General features: G+C 44.4%; 1 protein-coding gene across 7 annotated transcripts in view; it reads left to right on the top strand.

The window, feature by feature from the left end:
- Nucleotides 1–7,996, top strand: part of adgrg6 (adhesion G protein-coupled receptor G6) — a 111,324-nt gene that overhangs the window by 64,622 nt on the left and 38,706 nt on the right. The gene's annotated exons all lie outside the window — the stretch shown is intronic.

The raw sequence follows: 7,996 nt of genomic DNA, 5'->3' as shown, positions 1-7,996 counted from the left end.
TTTTCTTATACTCACACTTACAGTGATTATTAGGGATGTCTCTGGAGTAAAGGTGCTTCTTAATCTCCACTGTGTATACTGCCTTGAGTTTGTACTTTTAATTACTTTTATTTATTATATGTAACCTGCTTTTTCACCATAATGGCGTCTGGTTTGCTGTGCTGTTTCCTGGTGACAGCAAAGGACTCCTCTGCTGCCGCTGTACTTACTGCTGGTCCAGCTGCTCCCAACAGAAGACTCAGGCATGTTTTTGGATTAACTTCCGCTGGATCCCCTATTTCTCAGGCACCCAGACCTCCAGCTCCTGCGGCCACCTCAATCAGACAAACTAGACCTGCATTTGTTTTCAGCCCCAATGGAAGAGCCTCTCATCATAGGTCCCTTGCATCCAGTCCATTAAGGCCTCCAACCCAAGCCCCTAGTCTCATAGAACCCAGACTCTTAGCTCCCGCCCCAGGTCCACCCGAACCCTCTCACCCTAGACCTCCAGCCTCCCTCCCCAGGCCCCCAGGCCATCGCAGCTCCAAGACCTCCCTGGGGTTCATCTCCACCCCTTTGGTCTGGCCAGGTAGAAAGAGGCCAACTGGAGGAAGGCGCCCGACTGCCACCAGAACATCACCCAGACCAGTGGCTCACATCACAAAACCCGCCGCACAGCCAACTGAACTCAAATACACAACCAGGCCTGCATACACAATGCAAAAAGGTGGATTTAAACACACAACTGGGTTAAGAAATGCAACACACACAACTTCCCACTTACATGCTTCAACTCAACTTACATCAGGACCAATCTCCAACAAGGAGACCCCTGCAACCACCCAAGACTCAAAACTCCCTCCTGAAACAGGGGTGTTGAGAGACGAGGTATTAGATGTAAAGGCATCTTCCTCAGCAATAGTGGCAGCACCCCTGGCATCGTCATCATCGTCATCTTTGTTGTCATCATCGTCTGCACTCAGCAATAGAAAGAACAAACCTGTGGCGGCACAGTGGTCACTGCTGAGCATGACCACTGGGGAAAACCAAACAGTTGCCATGGGTAACTGGACAAATCCTCTGGAACCACTGGGCGATGAGTACTCATCGGGGTCGGAACCATTTGTGTATGATTTGACTGAGCTCTCGGAGGAGGACGGTACTTTTAGCTTGTACGAGTTTGATGCTCCCTACTCCTTGGATGAACCTGCCACCATCCCTACAGCCTTTATCGGCCCTGACGCCAAAAAACAACAATCATTCAACATATCAGAACCTAAAGGTGCTTTGCTTCCTGTCACACAACCCTTAACTGCTTCTGAGGGAGGCAGCGAAATGCTCTTCCAAAGACATTTCCACAATGATTCGGAAACCCCCGCAAGAGGCCTAGCAGCAGGCAGTGAACTTTATCTAAACCACCCGAGAGAAATGTTGATGCCAGGAACAGTTACATTCATCAGCAGGTCTCAAATTCTTATACCGACTGCTTCTCAGACTTTGACAGTAGCTCAAACCCACCACGGGGATCCAAGCAACACTAATTTAAGCGGACAAAAGCAACAGGAAATTTCCTACACACAAGCTGTCACTCAGCCACTGGAAACATCAACTTTTCAACCAACACCATCTCTCCTTATTCCCCCCCTTTCATCCTTTTTCTTTATACAGCCAACACCTTCTTTGCCCATGGTACAACTAAGCTCCTCTGCTTTCCTCACAGATGAGATTTTCCCAAAGCAGATCTTTTCTTCTTCATCACAGAAGGAAGACATTACTAGAAGTGATGTTGACCTTGCAGTGGCCAAAAGTAGACTGATTATCAATGTGTATACAAGTGAAGACATATCTCCCGTCTCCTTTCCTTCTCCCAGTTTTTCCTCTTCTAACATTTTTGCATTCCCTCTTGACATCTACTTCTCATCTACCCTCCTACCTCTACTCCCCTCTTCTCTTCCCTCCTCTCATGCCATCACTCTATCTGCTCCATCATCTGTCTCCCCTGTCCCATTAAAAATTCCAACCTTGCCTCCCCTCACTCCTCTGTCATCCTCTCTTCCCCTCTGGTCCACCACCATTCCTCTTCCACCCTCTGCTGATCCACAGCAGCCCTCCCTATTCCTACCCTCCTCTTCCCAGCATGCGGAACAAAGGCTTTCAGAGGCAGATGGTGTTGTTGAATCTGCTCACGTTCCAAAGTCAGATGGAGTTAGCGGGAACTTTCAGCCTTCTGTGTTGACATCTCTGTCTCTGCCCTCAAACCTTCAAAGGGACTTTGTGGCGACAAGAGTTGACACAGCATCCTCGTTGTCTCTTCCTCTCTTTTCTAAAGCCCAAACTGAATCTCAGCTGCCAATTGTTGAAGGTGCACTGCTGCCGGAATACCGCTTACTCTTTGCCGAAGAGTCCTCTAACAATATGTCAGAATTGTTTACAAGTCAATTGCCCTACCCTGAGGGTACTCAGCTCCTTGATACCCAATCAGGTCGCTTAGCCCATTTAGGTGGGACTATTTTAGACTCCTCTTTTAGTCAAATTAACCCAACTCCCTCAGGATTATCTGTGGAGAATTTGGCATCCAGTACTGTTGTATTCTCATCAGATTTCACCCCCCAAACACAACCAGCTCTGTCACAGTTAGAGCTGCTGGACCCTGAGTTGGGTTCGTCAGTGGTTTTGTGGCCATCTTCTCATGGAGCCAGTCTGTCAGTCAGTCAGTTCTTGGCTCACTCTGATCAGAGAGATTTGAGCGACATATATACTCTGCAAGATGAGCCACGTCCAGTGAATAAGTCTGCCATAGGCTTTACATCACTGACAACAGCTGGCATTTGGGCCTCTGAAAGCACCCCGGCTCTGCTCCAGGCAAATATTGATAGAACGCAAAGTTTGCACTCTGCTTTTTTGTCTACCATTTCTTCTTCCTCTTCAAATCCATTCCTTTCAACTTGGAGTCCCCTTTCTCATCACCTTGACACCCTGTCTCTCACTGTATCTTCAGAGGCTGCTGCCACAGTGATGCAAGTTGCTGGGATGGCAGAACGGATGGTGGGAGAGGAAACTGCAGTGTCTTCACCCTCCCCTTATCCCGTAGTTGAGAACTCTCTTCTCTTGGCTCAGACGTCTTCATCTGGGTCACAAGACAGACATACTTCAAGCCTGACCTTTAACAGATATCCATGGAGGCTGCAGCATACAATCTCCCATTTAATCCACAACCAGGTGAACACAAACACTGCCGCTGGTGCTCACTCTAACTCCAGGGGCTCCCAGGCACTCACTGGCCATGGCGATGCATTTAATCACCCCACTTCCCCCGTGTTGAATCCATCTGTCATGGCAACAACCCAGACACTGGCACTCCACATCAGCCCAAGTGCACAGCTTGGCACAGCAACCCCCCTGCACGCTTCAGGGCTGGATTATATGCACCAGTCAGGCTTGACACAAACTAACACTGAACACCCCAGACGTCTAATCCACGCACACAGTTCGGCTCACACACAGATGCACACACACTTGAGCACTCAGGCACAGGCAAACAAGTTTTTGGATGCAAGTGAGAGACTAAACTTGAGTCAGAGGCCAGGGCAAGACACACAAAATGCAGAGACACATGTTAATGTCGGAGGGCTACAGCAGCAATCATCCCACTTCATTTCTTCTGCCCTTACTCTGCCAATTCTTTCACCCTCCATTTTACCTTCTCTTTCTCTTGCAGCAACCCTCACGCCTCCTTTTTCTTCTTTTCAAATTTATCCTGCGACCCCTCCTTACATGGCTTCCCTCCCTCTCTCATCTCTCATCACCCCTTCTCTCCTCTCTGGTTGGGTGGCATTGTCAGCAGTGTCTGCCAGCATGGGAGAGGCAGAAATTGGGGCCTTGTCGCCCAGTTGGCCAACTGCTGGATTCCACCAGCCCACAACAACCCAGCCCCCCCTGGACAACCATTTACAGTCCTTCCAAAGATCCACCACATACCCTGTCAGCCAGTCAACAGGGTCAATCCAGCAGTTAATCACAGACAGCCAATCACTTCCTCTTGACCAAGTTTCCACACTCCCTGATGACAAATTGAAATCCAGCCACTCAAACCCCCTTGTTTCAGCTGAAGATTATGACAAGGACGAGATTCTGCCACAGCTTGCAAACAACTCGCAAACAGTGGATGCCTTTAGATTTGTCAGTGATCCAATATCGTCACCTGAGGCCTCAAACAATCTCACCGCAGCTGGGAAACTAGCACATCTCTCTGCTTTATTTGACCCTGCGGATGTTGTTCCAAAAATACATATCACGGATGACTCTGCTGTAGAACTAGTTTCTTCAGCAGTGAACACTAATGACAGTGTAACTCTGGATGTAATGTTACATATTCCAACAGGCCATCAGCCTCATGAAAGTCTGAATCCAGAAGCTGCCCTGAACTCTGAAACGCAAACTACCTCTCCCCGCTCCATTTCTGAACCCAGTTATCAGCCTAGCTCTGCAGTATCAGCACAACCTGCTGGCGTTCCGGTTATTTCGAACCCCCTACACACTTCTGGCCTTAATATCCCCTCTTCCATGGCAGTCTCCAGATCCCCCACTGGTTCCTCTATCGACGCCCCAGGTCAAGGCTTCATTTCTAGGCTTGAGGCGCTCCCCCCTCCTGAGAGTGACAACCACACAGCAGGCCTAAAATACATCTCCATGTCAAATGCAAGCACTGCTATGACACTCAAAGACTCTCCTTCAGTGCCAATTGAAATAGCAAACAATACAAAGGCTAAAAATGCTACAACTCGAGTAGAAAATGCAAGTATGGAAGCATCTGAGGGGAACATGACCAGCAGCAAGCCAAAGCCAGATCTCAGTGTGAATGCTGGCGCATCAGTAAAGTCAAATTTAACTCTTTCAAAGCCCAGTTTCAACTCAAATGTGTCGAATCACAGTGGGAATCAGAGCTCAGGAATATTTGTAAATGGGGCTGTGAATCCAGACAAAAGTGACAATGATGTGAAAGATGCCCACTTTTCCCCCACGTTGCCTGCGGCCGTCAGTGCCAACCACTTTGTAACCACAAAGAACTCCTCTCCAACGGCTTCTTTCAGAGCAGTCAGTGTGTCAGCAAGCAGTGGTGGCAGTAGCAGCCTCAAAAAGGCCACGGTGCATCCTTTCCCTGGATCCCCAACTGTGGATTTAACAGCCAAGCCCGCATTGCCATGCCAATGTAAACAACGCTTTCATTTTACATGTCTGTGTGGACTGTCATCGGGGAACAGTATGTCATGCAGTAAAAACAAAACTGTAGATGTAGAGAATCGAAAAAACAATCATCTGTAATGATAGTAGCATGCACTGTAAAAATGTCATCATAGTAACTTGTATTAAGTCTTAATGTCTATTTATTTATAACAGGTGTTAACAACATTTAATGAAGTTGCAAATGCTTGCAGATTGCAATATAAACTATATGGCCAAAAGTATATGAACGCCCCTTAGCTCTTATATTTTAGACAGCAGACATTTTGACATTAAATAGTAGGGTAAACATAGTTGTTCATTCAGGTCAAACAGAGTCAGGGTGTTACCGCTGGCTGGTGTAAGAAAAGTCTAATGTGTTCTTTAAACACTAAAGCCAGCCCCACAATAAACCTGTTCCAGTACCTTTGGGATGACTTTGAAGCAGGCAGGCCCAACATCAGCGCTGGACCTCATTGATGTGCTTGTGTCTGAATGGGAGTACAAACACCTTTTCTGTTCTAACATCTGGTGAAAACTATTGCATATGGCTGTAATATTCAGGTGTCCATAGACTTTTGGCCATATCGTGTGTTATTGGCTGAATCAAAACAAAAAGATGTTAAAGCTGGCTGCTTTGGAAAATAGTGATTTTAAGACTGAATACATGATTAAATTGCTTCTTTAAGGTGGTTGGGTTTTGCAGTTTGTATCTGAATAGCTGTTTTTTAATCAGTAATTAGTCTTAATATTTCTTTTCTGCCCGTACGGTAGTGGTTGAAATAAATGGCTGTCAATCAGGTGGATGGGTGGGATCCCTCAGGTACTGGAGGTGATCAAATGATTGGTTCGTCACGATTCTGGGCCCTGTGAAGGACATTAAAATTATGTCTAGTTGTCCAATCAGACTGTAGTATTTAGCCTGGTACTTGTAGTTTAAATCAACAGATTATAGTGTCTTGCTCTGCCTCTCTGTTCACTTCTTTGTCTTTCTTTTGTATCTGTCCAATATTACAATATCCACTGTAAAGACTTCACTCTACCTCTACCTCATATTTTCTTTTTCATCTACAAAATCATCCTCAGTTTTTACGTTTCTTTCTGAGTATTTCAATCCATCCAGCTTCTCGGTAGAGACGTCCTGCTCTGCTGCGTGTACTCTCAGACAGTAAATAATAGACATCTCATCTCCGCAGAGATTTACACACTGCTGTGAAATCCAGTCGAAATGTTTGCAATGACCAGCTGCTCCCTAAACCTCAGAAAAACACAAAGGTCTGCAGCTTGCAGGGTCTCCCACCAGAACTGATGGAGTAGAAGTCTTCTGACTGAGCCTTTACTAACAATTATAGATACCGGAGCGACACCTAGTGGCCAATGTGAAGCATAGCAGGAGAGCCGAGAGCCCTAAATATGACTCATCATAGAGGAAAATGACAAAAAGAGTTTCTGTTTGACACATTTAGATAAAGACTCGATACACTGTGTGTCTGCTGCTGGAGAACTGTAGGACAATATCAACATTATAACAGGGGAGGAAGTGAAAAGTCTGATATTTGACATTTTGAGGAAACTGCAATGATGTATAAATGCTGTAAAATAGAACAAATTTAAGGGAAAATAGAAATTATTAGGATTATTATCACAACAAATGCAACTGTTTAGAGGTAAAAAGAGGTAGAATTTAACATTTTAAATGAAAAATGTTTCAATTTTCTTCTTTTTTCTTTATCCAAATCGAGGCTGTAAGGATAAATTTGTGATTTTTGACACTACACTGTATTAATAAAATTGACTTGAATTAATTTCAGTTAATTGCTAACGTAACCTAAAGTCTTTTTTACCCAAGTTTAGTGCACAGCAGATCTGCTGAAACATGCAAATGTGCAAAGTTGTTCTACAGGCAAGTATACAGTTCAACACACAAGAATAAAAATAAAAAATATTTCCAGTATGAAGTTAATATTTAATTAGGATTAAAAGGCTCCCTCAGTTTTTCCAGTTATTAGGATTTAAAAAGCTCTTTAGAGAAATCAACATAAAAGCACCGCAACTAACCAAACTCACATGTTTCCCTATTTCTCTTTCCAGGAAACTTATTTAGGAAATTACAGAACCATAAAATAGAGTTTAACTGATATTTTTAACATGAAAGTCAAGAACACAGACCAGCTTAAAGTATTTGCTTCATAAATAACTGTTTTTCTTATGTATTTGTTTTTTTCCTTTAACGGAAGCACATTTCCACCAATGTGAGGGGGCAAAAAAGGATTCTGTTAGTCCTTATAATGAGAAACTTTCTTAAATTATTGACTTAATATCTCAAAATACTGACTCATTATTTTGAGAAACTTTCTCATGATGACTTACATAATCTTTTTATTTTTTTTTTATCACATTGGCAGAAATGGGCTTCCATAAACGTCAGACTGCAGACACACAGATGTGTTGAAAGAGTGAAATCCAACAGTAAATGAAACAGTCAGATACTGAGTGTCTAAGCCGTTGCAGCAGATAGAAACATGTCTTCCTGCAGCTTATTCTGATTCCTGATTATCCCATTCACCAAAAAAAGACATCCCAACGACTGCTCTCCTTTCTCTGCTGTCGTTATCAGAACATCCCTCCTCATCACTTCACTCTGTCAAATTGGATCTTTACATAACTCGATTAGCTCCAACCTGCTCGATTCTCCTGCTATGAAGCTCAGGCACGTAAAAAAAAGAGTTCCGTTATGTGTGTGAAACAGCCTGTGCCGAATTGAGACTGAGGTATTATTTTCTCTCTCTCTCTCTCT

The sequence above is a fragment of the Morone saxatilis genome, unplaced genomic scaffold (genome assembly GCF_004916995.1).
Source record: "Morone saxatilis isolate NCDOM2014 unplaced genomic scaffold, NCSU_SB_2.0 Contig7, whole genome shotgun sequence".
Lineage (NCBI taxonomy): Eukaryota > Metazoa > Chordata > Actinopteri > Moronidae > Morone > Morone saxatilis.
Note: the sequence above shows the minus strand (reverse complement) of the source record. Positions and strands in the feature narration are given on the sequence as shown.